Source organism: Scyliorhinus torazame, chromosome 11 (assembly GCF_047496885.1).
Source record: "Scyliorhinus torazame isolate Kashiwa2021f chromosome 11, sScyTor2.1, whole genome shotgun sequence".
In the NCBI taxonomy this organism is placed as follows: domain Eukaryota; kingdom Metazoa; phylum Chordata; class Chondrichthyes; order Carcharhiniformes; family Scyliorhinidae; genus Scyliorhinus; species Scyliorhinus torazame.
In genome coordinates this window covers 151,334,349-151,346,693 of record NC_092717.1, presented here as the reverse complement: position 1 = coordinate 151,346,693, position 12,345 = coordinate 151,334,349, and the positions used below count along the sequence as shown (strand labels likewise).

The 12,345-nt window shown below is 52.6% G+C and overlaps 1 protein-coding gene across 1 annotated transcript in view; it reads left to right on the top strand.

Moving 5' to 3' along the window:
* Positions 1-12,091: 12,091 nt before the first annotated feature.
* Positions 12,092-12,345, top strand: part of colec12 (collectin sub-family member 12) — a 311,308-nt gene continuing 311,054 nt past the window's right edge. The window contains exon 1 of the mRNA XM_072467892.1: positions 12,092-12,200. The gene's annotated coding sequence lies outside the window, so the exon portion shown is untranslated. The remainder of the gene's footprint in view (positions 12,201-12,345) is intronic.

Sequence of the window (12,345 nt, the reverse complement as noted above, 5' to 3'; positions counted from 1 at the left end):
TGTTTCAAATTCAATATGACTCTTCTTCAGAATACGACCTCATCTGCACATCACTCTAGTACCATAACAAATGTTGAATTCTTAAAGATTATTGTTTTTCCGCTCCCCCTCTGCATTAGTCGATTCTTTGGGCACAGAGGTCAGGAGACTTTGTGATCTCCAAGGCTTTTCTGCAGGTCTCCTACAACCAAATTTTGCTGGGAACCTCACAACAATGGAGTACAGAACTTCCGGTGGCGGCTATGAAGGAGTAAGTCGCACATTTGGTGGCTCCCGCTCTGGTTGGACTTTTGGACCTTTTCCCCCGATTTTCTACCGGACTTGAATTGTAAAACTGATGACAGAGGCAATTGTGTACTGAATTCCCACATCGGTGCATGGAGAGAAGGACTAGAAGTGCTCGTAAAGGCAGAAACAGAAAGACAGAGAAGGCTTGGGCTGAAGCTGCAGCAGGAGACAGCATGGCGGAAGACCGGACCACTGGTTTGTCAACCTAGCTGTCAACAGAGCAGCTGATGTAAGTTATTCAGGAAGGCTTTGCTAAGCAAAGACGGGACTGCTTGGACCCGATAAAAGAGTCAGTTGAGCGGCTGGAGCTTAGATTGGACGCCCAAGATCAGGCGATCCAGAAGGTGGAGAAGGCGCTGGCTGAGCAGGAGGAACATCAAGCTGCGGTGGAGTTAGAGGTGGACATGCTGAGAGACCAGCAGAAGAAGCTCCTGGAGAAGGTGGAGGAACTAGAGAATAGGTCCCGCTGGCAGAACTTGAGAATCGTTGGGCTCCCGGAGGGGTCCGAAGGAGCAGACGCTGGGGCATACATCGCGGACATGTTTGAGAAGCTGCTGGAGGATGGGGCATTCTCCTGACTCTTGGAGGTGGACAGGGCTCACAGAGCACTCGCGAGGAAGCTGCAAATGGGAGACCCCCCCGAGGGCAATGGTGGTGAGATTCCACAGGTACTTGGATAAGGAGCGCATTCTACAGTGGGTCAAGCAGACACGGAGCTGTAAGTGGGACAACAGCATCCTGCGGGTTTACCAAGACCTGAGTGTGGAGGTGGCCAGGAGAAGAGCAGGCTTCAACCAGATTAGGTCGATCCTGTGGTGGTATGTATTAGGGGTCATGTGGGACTGTGAAGCCGTGATGCTATTGGCTGACAGATCCCAGGTCCTGGTTGGCTGTTGACTCCTGGCTCCGCCCTGAAGGAGGAGTATAAGAACCCGAGCTTCTCCCCGCCGCTTCATTCTGTTGCTGAACTGCTGGGGACAAGTCTCGCTTAATAAAGCCTCATCGACTTCATCACTACTCGTCTCTCTCGTAAGTCATTGTGCGCTACAATTTATTAAGCGAGCTTAAAGGACTATGGAGCTCCGGATCGCCCCGGAATGCCTGCGGATCAGCCCCCACGCAGCGAACTCGGCAGCAGTATTTAAACACTGGCAAGCTTGTTTTGAAGGCTACCTCCGAACGGCCCCCGGCCGGATCACAGAAGACCAGAAAATGCAGGTCCTGCATTCGAGGGTAAGCCCGGAAATTTACCCTCTCATAGAAGACGCAGAGGATTTCCCGACAGCGCTCGCAGCACTGAAGAGCATCTACGTTCGCCCCGTGAACCAGGTCTACGCACGCTACCAACTCGCAACGAGACGGCAAAGTCCCGGAGAATCGCTAGAAGAATTCTACGCCGTGCTGCTAATTTTGGGACGGGGCTGCAGCTGCCCGCCGGTGAACGCGATCGAACACACGGATATGCTAATTCGCAATGCGTTTGTGGCAGCTATGAACTCTCCCCAAATCAGCCAAAGACTTTTAGAAAGAGAGTCGCTAGGACTCTCAGAGGCATGGGCCATTGCAGTTTCCCTAGATGTGGCCTCGCAAAACGCCCGCGCCTACGGCTCCGACCGCGCGGCAGCCCCTTGGGCTCCATGGACCCCCGTCGCGACAAACCCCCCCCTCCCCCTCACAGGCGTGCGCGGTTAAAGCGCCAGACCATCCCGGGGGGTCCCGCTGCTATTTCTGCGGGCAAGCGAAACACCCCCGGCAGCGCTGCCCGGCCCGCGCAGCTATTTGCAAAAGCTGCGGCAAGAAGGGCCATTACGCGGCTGTGTGCCGGTCCCGGGGGGTCGCCGCAATCCCCGGAGAAGAACGAGCCCAGCGCATCCCAAACGCTCCCCAACCCCCCCCAGCGCCCCATGTGCGACCCGCGGGCGCCGCCATTTTGGGTCCCAGGCACCACAAGGGGAGGATGGATGCCGCCATCTTGTGACCCCCCAGCCACGTGCGATTCATGGGGGCGGCCATTTTGTCCACCCCCGACCACGTGCGATCCATGGGGGTGGCCATTTTGTCCACCCGCGGCCGCGTGCGATTCAGGGACGCCGCCATCTTGGATGACAACAAAGGACCCCAGCATCGACGGCTCCACGGGGTCGGAAGAAGACACCGAGACACTACGACCACGACTGGCTTCGGTGACTCTGGATCAATCACGGCCCCGGACGCTCCAGACGACGACAACAACGGTGCTGATCAACGGACACGAGACATCATGCTTGATCGACTCCGGGAGCACCGAAAGTTTCATTCACCCAGACACGGTAAGACGCTGTTTTCTGACCATCCATCCAAGTACGCAAAAGATTTCCCGAGCTGCAGGATCCCACTCCGTAGAGATCAAAGGGTTCTGCATCGCGCACCTAATGGTGCAAGGGAGGGAGTTTAAAAACTACAGGCTCTACGTCCTTCCCCAACTCTGCGCGCCCACATAACTGGGATTAGATTTCCAGTGTAACCTGCAGAGCCTAACACTTCAATTCGGCGGCCCAATGCCCCCACTCACTATCTGCGGCCTCGCAACTCTCAAGGTTGAACCGCCGTCCTTGTTTGCAAACCTCACCCCGGATTGCAAACCCGTTGCCACTAGGAGCAGACGGTACAGCGCCCAGGACCGGATATTTATTCGGTCTGAAGTCCAGCGGTTGCTGAAGGAAGGCATAATCCAGGCCAGCAATAGTCCCTGGAGAGCCCAGGTGGTAGTAGTAAAGACCGGGGAGAAGCAAAGGATGGTCATAGACTATAGCCAGACCATCAACAGGTACACACAGCTAGATGCGTACCCTCTCCCCCGCATATCCGACATGGTAAATCGGATTGCCCAGTATAAGGTTTTCTCCACCGTGGACCTCAAGTCCGCCTACCACCAGCTCCCCATCCGCCCAGATGACCGCAAGTACACAGCCTTCGAGGCAGACGGGCGTCTATACCACTTCCTAAGGGTCCCATTTGGTGTCACGAACGGGGTCTCGGTCTTCCAACGGGAGATGGACCGAATGGTTGACCAGCACGGGTTGCAGGCCATGTTCCCGTATCTCGACAACGTAACCATCTGCGGCCACGATCAGCAGGACCACGACGCCAACCTCCAAAAATTCCTCCAGACCGCTAACGCCTTGAACCTCATATACAACGAGGAAAAGTGCGTTTTTAGCACAAACCGGTTGGCCATCCTGGGATACGTAGTGCGCAATGGGATAATAGGCCCCGACCCCGAACGCATGCGCCCCCTTATGGAATTTTTCCTTTCCCACTGCTCCAAAGCCCTGAAACGCTGCCTGGGGTTCTTTTCATACTACGCCCAGTGGGTCCCCCAGTACGCAGACAAGGCCCGCCCGCTAATACAGACCACTACCTTCCGCCTGTCGACAGAGGCTCGCCACATCAAAGCGGATATCGCAAAGGCCACGATGCGCGCCATCGACGAGTCCCTCCCCTTCCAGGTCGAGAGCGACGCCTCCGACGTAGCTCTGGCGGCCACCCTTAACCAAGCGGGCAGACCCGTGGCCTTTTTCTCCCGAACCCTCCACGCCTCAGAAATCCGCCACTCCTCAGTGGAAAAGGAAGCCTAAGCCATAGTGGAAGCTGTGCGACATTGGAGGCATTACCTGGCCGGCAGGAGATTCACTCTCCTCACCGACCAACAGTCGGTAGCCTTCATGTTCGATAATGCACAGCGGGGCAAAATTAAAAATGACAAGATCTTAAGGTGGAGGATCGAGCTCTCCACCTTGAACTACGAGATCTTGTACCGTCCCGGAAAGCTGAACGAGCCGTCCGATGCCCTATCCCGCGGCACATGTGCCAACGCACAAATAGACCGTCTCCAAGCCCTCCACGAGGACCTCTGCCATCCGGGGGTCACTCGGTTCTACCATTTGATAAAGTCCCTCAACCTCCCCTACTCTGTGGAGGAGGTCCGTACAGTCACCAGGAACTGCCACATCTGCGCGGAGTGCAAACCGCACTTTTTCAGGCCGGATAGAGCGCACCTGATCAAGGCTTCCCGCCCCTTTGAACGCCTCAATTTGGATTTCAAAGGGCCCCTCCCCTCCACCGACCGCAACGCATACTTCCTGAACGTGGTGAACGAGACAGCGGCCACAGAGACAAAGCCCTTGGCACCATATTCACACTGTTCGGTTGCCCTGCATTTATCCATAGCGACAGGGGGTCCTCCTTCATGAGTGACGAGCTGCGCCAGTTCCTGCTCAGCAAGGGCATAGCCTCGAGCAGGACGACCAGCTACAACCCCTGGGGGAACGGGCAAGTAGAGAGGGAGAACGGCACGGTCTGGAAGACCGTCCTACTGGCCCTACGGTCCAGGGATCTCCCAGTTTCCCGGTGGCAGGAGGTCCTCCCGGATGCTCTCCACTCCATCCGGTCGCTGCTGTGTACCACCACTAACCAAACGCCTCATGAGAGCCTCCTTGTCTTCCCCAGGAAGTCCTCCTCCGGAACGTCGCTGCCGACCTGGCTGGCGGCCCCAGGACCCATCTTGTTCCGGAAACATGTGCGGGCGCACAAGTCGGACCCGTTGGTCGAGAGGGTTCACCTCCTCCACGCGAACCCGCAGTACGCCTACGTGGCGTACCCCGACGGCCGACAGGACACGGTCTCCCTGCGAGACCTGGCGCCCGCCGGCAACACACACACACCCCCGACACTGATCATCCCCTCCCTACCACCGGCGCACCCCGTGACCGCCCCCTTCCCGGGAGGATCGGTCCTCCTCCCGTGCCCGTCCAGGAGTGAAACAGGAACGAACACCGAAATGCTCCCGGAGACGACAACGCCTGAACAAGCACCTGCACCACCACCAGGGCTGAGGCGATCGACGAGGAAGACCAGACCGTGACACCAAGAATGTTGTTGGACTGTAACAAAATTTTTTTTCTCTTACTAATATTGTAAATAGTTTCACAAACCTTGTACATAGCCCAGTGTAGGGCTAAAACTGTAATAACATGCCCAAAATTTTCCTCCCAGGACCAGCCTTGTAAACCCCTACCACCATGCGAACCACCACCCCGCCGGGTTCCTTTTTAACAAGGGGTGAATGTGGTGGTATGTATTAGGGGTCATGTGGGACTGTGAAGCCGTGAGGCTATTGGCTGACAGATCCCGGGTCCTGGTTGGCTGTTGACTCCTGGCTCCGCCCTGAAGGCGGAGTATAAGAACCCGAGTTTCTCCCCGCCGCTTCATTCTGTTGCTGAACTGCTGGGGACAAGTCTCGCTTAATAAAGCCTCATCGACTTCATCACTACTCGTCTCTCTCGTAAGTCATTGTGCGCTACGGATCCTTTTTAAGAAAAAGGTGAAGTTAGGACTGTTGTATCTGGCCAGTCTCTGGATCACGCACGAGGAACAGCACTTTTATTTTGAGTCGCCTAAGGACGCGCTGGATTTCGCGAAAAGGAAAGGACTGGTGGTGGACTGAGAACTTTTGAACTTTGCTGCAACGTGCTTGGTTTTTTTTTGATTTTCTGTTCTTTTAAAAACAAAAAAGTTTCTTGATTTTTGTTTTGTGGAAGCTGTTTGTAATGCCTTTTGCATTGATTTGGGACCAGCGGTAGAGCTGAGTGAGTTAAGGTTTTCATTTGCACTGTTGGGGGATGGAGGTGTGTAGATCTTGGTGTTTTGCCGTCAGGCAATTGTGTGGGGATTGTTTGATGTTGGACTATGTTTGTATGAGCGGGGGTGGAGGGTGGGGAGGGAACAATAGGTGGGAGTCTATCTGGCACCAGGGATGGGAGCCACCAAGCTAGCTGGGCAGGCTAGCTCATGGAAGCGCAGTGGGGGGTGTGTGTATGTTTGGTTTATTAAACGGGTTAGGTTACAGAGTGTTGTTACTAGGGGGGGTAAATGTTCTGCTGACGAGGGAGGGACTTGGGCTAAGGGGCAAAGAGGAGGTTGGGGGCGGAGGCTGCCTGGGGGCAGACCGGTGGAGGCGCGGAGCATAGGTTGGAGGCGGGCCCAAAAAAGGGGATGGCTGATCGGCAAAGGGGGGGGGCACAATGAGCCCCCCAACTAGGCTGATCACCTGGAATGTTCGACGGTTAAACGGGTCGGTCAAGAGGGCATGTGTGTTCGCGCATCTTAGGGGACTGAAGGTGGACGTGGTAATGTTGCAGGAGATGCACCTTAGAGTAACTGACCAGATTAGATTGAGGAAAGGCTGGGTCAGTCAGGTCTTTCAGTCAGGACTAGACTAAAAGACTAGAGGATTTGCGATCCTGATCAATAAGCGGGTGGTGTTTGAGGCGGGTAGAATAGTCTCGGATATGGGAGGTTGGTACATTATGGTCAGTGGAAAACGGGAGGGGGTGCAGGTGGTATTAGTAAATGTGCATGCGCCAAATTGGGATGATGTTGAGTTTATAAAGGGGATGCTGGGGAAGATACTGGACCTAGACTCGGACAGGCTGGTCATGGGAGGGGACTTCAACACAGTTATTGACCCTGGCTTGGACTAGTCAAGCTCAAAAACGGGTAGGGTGCCAGCAATGGCAAAGGAACTAAAAGGGTTCATGGAGCAGAGGAAGGGGGGGGTGGATCCATGGAGATTTGGGCAGCCGTGGGTGAAGGAATTCTCTTTCTAATCACACGTGCATGATGTGTACTCCCGGATTGATTTCTTTATTTTGAGCAGGGCCTTACTGGCAGTGGTGGTGGACACGGGGTACTCGGCGATCACAATCTCAGACCATGCTCCGCACTGGGTTGACCTGCAGGTTAGTAAAGACAGTAACCAGCACCCGCAATGGAGGTTGGATGTGGGACTTTTGGCTGATAAAGGGGTGGTGCAAGCGGCTGAGGAAATGTATTCAGAACTACCTGCAGGTCAACGACACGGGGGAAATTTCAGCAGCGATGGTCTGGGAAGCACTGAAGGCGGTGGTCAGAGGGGAGCTGATCTTGATACGGGCCCATAGGGAGAAGGTGGACAGGGCAGAGACAGACCGACTGGTAAAGGAGATACTACAGATCGATAGGAGGTATGCGGAGACCCCAGAGGCAGGGCTTTTAAGGGAACAGCGGAGGCTCCAGGCGGAGTTCGGCTTGTTAATCACAGGGAGGGCGGTGGAGCAGCTGAGAAAGGCGAGGGGGGCGATCTATGAGCATGGAGAGAAGGCCAACAGAATGCTTGCACAGCAGGTTAGAAAGAGGGAGGCAGCCAGGGAGATAGGGAAAGTAAATGACGGAGATGGGAACCTGGTTGGAGATTCAGCAGAGGTGAATAAGGCGTTTAGGGATTTCTACAGTCGGCTGTATAGGTCGGAACCCCCTACAGGACCGGAGGCGATGAGGCACCTCTTGGGGGGGCTGAATTTCCCAAAGGTGGACGGGGAGCTGGTGGAAGGGCTGGGGGCCCGATCGGGTTGGAAGAGATAGTGGAGGATCTGAAGGCCATGCAGTCGGGTAAAGCCCTGGGGCCGGATGGTACCCAGTGGAGTTTTATAAAAGGTTATCTGGGATATTGGGGCCGGTGTTGATGAGGATGTTCAATGAGGCAAGGGAGAGAGGGGTGCTGCCCCCGACGATGTCACAGGCCACGATTTTGCTGATTCTGAAATGGGCCAAGAACCCGGAGCTGTGTGAGTCCTACAGGCCGATATCCCTGTTGAATGTGGATGCTAAATTGCTGGCCAAAATTTTGTCCTCCAGGATTGAGTTTTGTGTTCCTGACGTTATTGGGGAGGACCAGACGGGGTGTGTTAAGGGTAAGCAGTTGGTGGCCAATGTAAGAAGGTTGTTCAACGTGATCATGATGGCCCCGGAAGGTAGGGAGGTAGAGGTAGTGATCACAATGGATGCAGAAAAGGCCTTTGATTGGGTAGAATGGGATTATCTGTGGGAGGTACTGGGACGGTTCAGATTTGGGCGGGGCTTTATTGACTGGGTCAGGTTGCTGTATCAGGCTCCTGTGGCAAACGTACGGACGAATCGGACAACATCGGACTATTTTAGACTGCACCGGGGGACGAGACAGGGATGCCCCCTGTCCCCACTGTTGTTCGCACTAGCTATAGAGCAGTTGGCAATTGCTCTGAGAGCCTCAAGAGGCTGGTCGGGGGGGGAGTGGGGGTTGAGCACAGAGTCTCGCTCTATGCAGATGACCTGCTTCTGTATGTATCGGACCCAATAGAGGGGATGGAAGAAATCATGAGGATTCTAGGGGAATTTGGCTGGTTTTCGGGGTATCAGCTAAATATGGGGAAAAGTGAGATGTTTGCGGTCCAGGCGAGGGGACAGGAGAGGCGATTGGGGGAGCTGCTGTTTAGATTTGTAGGGGGAAGCTTTAGGTACCTTGGCATTCAAGTGACGCAGCAATGGGACCGGCTGCATAAATTAAATCTGGCCCGACTAGTAGACCAAATGAAGGATGATTTTCGGAGACTGCGCTTCTGCTGTCACTGGCTGGAAGGGTGCAGACGGTGACGATGACGGTCCTCCCAAAATTCCTGTTTGTATTTCAGTGTCTCCCCATCTTTATTCCGCTGTCCTTTTTTAAACGGGTCAACAAAGTGATCACTGGCTTCGTTTGGGCGGGCAAGATCCCGCGAGTAAGGAAGGTAATGCTTGAGCGGAGTCGGGGAGAGGGCAGGCTGGCACTGCCAAATTTTAGTAACTATTCTGGGCGGCGAATATAGCCATGATCAGGAAGTGGGTGGTGGGGGAAGGGTCGGCATTGGAGCATATGGAGGCGGCTTCATGCAAGGGCACCAGTCTGGGGGCATTGGTAAATGCGCCTCTGCCGTTCCCGCCGGCACGGTACTCCACCAGCTCTGTGGTGGTGGCGGCCCTGAGAGTCCAATGGAGGAGACATGTGGGAGCAGAGGGAGCATTGGTCTGGTCCCCAATCTGTAATAATCACCGGTTTGCCCCAGGAAGTATGGATGGGGGGGTTCCGGATATGGCAGAGAGCAGGGATTGAGAGGATGGGGGATTTGTTTATAGAGGGGAGCTTTCCGAGTATGAGGGCGCTGGAGGGGATGTTTGGGTTGGTGAGGGGAAACAAATTCAGGTATCTGCAGGTGCGGGACTTCCTACGTAAACAGGTGTCATCCTTCCCGCTCCTACCGCTAAGGGGGATTCAGGACAGGGTAGTTTCCAGAGGGTGGGTAGGAGAAGGGAGCGTCTCTGACATTTACAAGGAACTTATGGGATCAGAGAAGACGCTGACCGAGGAGCTGAAGTGCAAGTGGGAGGAGAAGCTGGGAGGAGAGATAGAGGATGGTCTATGAGTAGAGTCAACGCGTTCGCAACATGTGCCAGGCTCAACCATTCAAGGTCGTTCATCGGGCTCACATGACAGTGGCCCGGATGAGAGATTCTTTGGGGTGGAAGACAGGTGTGCGAGATGTGCGGGAGGACCAGCGAACCATGTCCACATGTTCTGGACATGTCCGAAACTTAGGGGATTTTGGCAGGGGTTTGCAGATGTCATGTCCACGGTGTTAAAAACAATAGTGGCACTGAGTCCAGAGGTGGCGAGTTTCGGGGTGTCGGAAGACCCGGGAATCCAGGAGGAGAAAGAGGCAGACGTTCTGGCCTTTGCTTCCCTGGTAGCCCGGAGACGGATACTATTAGCATGGATGGACTCAAAGCCCCCGAAGTCGGAGACCTGGCTATCGGACATGGCTAGCGTTCTCTGTTTGGAGAAAATCAAGTTCGCCTTGAGATGGTCACTGTTAGGGTTTGTCCGGAGGTGGCAACCGTTCGTCGACTTCTTCGCAGAAAATTAATCGTCAGCAGAAGGGGGGGGGGGGGTTAGTTTAGCTTAGAGTAGGTGGTTAATAAAGGTGGGACCTGTAAGGGAGACGGTTTTTGCACTATGTTTATAGTTTCGTGTACATTGTTTATTTTGTTGTTACAATACCAAAAATACCTCAATAAAATGTTTATTAAAAAAAAATGGAGTACAGAAAATATGATGCTGTGGACTGTCCCTAAACCTTGGTTGATATAAGGCTCTATGAGTGTCCTGGAATCAGGACTTCAAGGTAGGCCATCTTTATATTATTTTGCTAACCCCCCCCCCCCCCAAGATCTTCAGGTCTAATTGAGACATTCTGAACATCAGAAGGTCCCGGTCTCCAAGACCTGACACTGAACTGTTGTACTGCTCTGCATCATCTTTCTGCATGTTTTTTCTGCGGTGAGCACAGACATTTGCTGTGAACATCTTCTGAAGTGATCTAGCAATCTATTCAATTTGATTAGCAACTGCTGTCACAAAGAAGGTTCATCATTAACTTCACAGGGTAACTGGGAATGGGTAATTAATGTGCTTATAGTTTTTTTTCATTTTTTTAAATTAAGGGGTAATCCACCTATCCTGCACATCTTTGGATTGTGGGGGTGGACCCACGCAGACATGGGGAGAATGTGCAAACTCCACATGGACAGTGACCTGGGGCCGGGATCGAACCCGGGTCCTCAGCATCGTGAGGTAGCAGTGCTAGCCACTATGCCACTGTGGCTATTGTTAATACAATTTCTTATACTTCATCATCTTCTTTTGTATGGTAGCATGGAAAACAAGTCAAGTATCAATATTTAAAGTCAGATATTCAAGCCAGAATTACAGGGTAACAACATCTAGTCGGCTTCCTGTGAGTTTCCTTCTAATGGTAAACGTCAATGGTATGCTCCAGGGTCTGACTAGGAGCTCTGCAGTGATGGGGATGCTTTGGGGATAAACTCAGAAACTGATTAGGTCAGTAGTTTTGATGACTAAATCATCCCTTAAAATGTTAATGGATGCAAGACCACTGAAGGGGCCAATGGACAAAATTGATTATTTCTGGTGCCTGAACCATCAACAATTGTGTTTAATGGGGAGTTAGTTTGTACCATGTTTAAAGCATCCGTAGAACAACAATTTACATTGAGATAATGGGTTGGATTTTACAGGGGTGGGGATGAGGGATTGGTACTCCTCTGAAACTCACTTCAACTTCATACGATCGGGCGTTGGCAGATAAGCGTGGAAATCCTTAAGTTGTAGTCTGTCACTCAGAGTTCCAACAGAGAAGGTCCACATCGGCTGTGGGCCTCCCCAAAGCCGATAGCCATGAAATCAGTGAGAACTTCAACTTTCCCCCTCCCACATTGCTGTTTGAAACCCGATTAAAATGTACACATTATTCCCTTCCCAGCAGCAGCACAGTGGGGGTACCTACACCAAATGGACTGCAGTGGTTTAAGAAGGCAGCTCACCACCACCTTCTCAGGGGCAATTAGGGACGGGCAATAAATGCTGGCCCAGTCAGTGATGCCAATGTCCCTTTAAACAATATAAATCAGGTGTAACTTGTTTTTTAATGGCCGATTAATAACACTTATTTGCCCTGAAATATAATTTTATCATTGTGTAATTCTGATAAATGATCAACTAACTAGTACTTTAGGTATTTTGTTTAAAAAAAATTCAGAATATTTTAGCTCCTACCTTCACCCAATGTGTATGCCCAAAACTTTAGTTTGATCTATGTAAAATAAAGTGATTTTATTTTAATGCTTTTTGTTTCCTGTTTTCGTGTCTGTGAAATTATTAGTGTGATTGTTGCTTGGACAACTTGATGACAGTGCTCCAGCTCCACACTGGGAATGCATTCTCACCACAGAAATTGGTTAATTTCTCAGGTTTACTTCATGGCCAGCGAGGAGCGCTCTTCGCTTTGCCACCGAATGCAAAATCTGCCCCAAACGCCTGACATTTAGAACAACGGTCTCAGAGTTCTTCACACACGTTTAATTAAAAAGGGCGAAGCTGCTGAATCCAGTAAGGAGGAGTTAAGAGAGGTGACCACACGTCTGATCAATGAGTGTTTAGGAGGGTCCGAGTGGAGAGAGGGCAGGTGAGGCAAGTTGTGTATAGAAATGGCTTTCAGAGCTTGAGCATGTGGATTGAAGACACAACAGCCAATGATGTGAAGTTGGCACGGAGTTTTGTGTGTGTGTGTGGGGGGGGGGGGGGGGGGGGGGCTGTTGTACAAGAGTTCT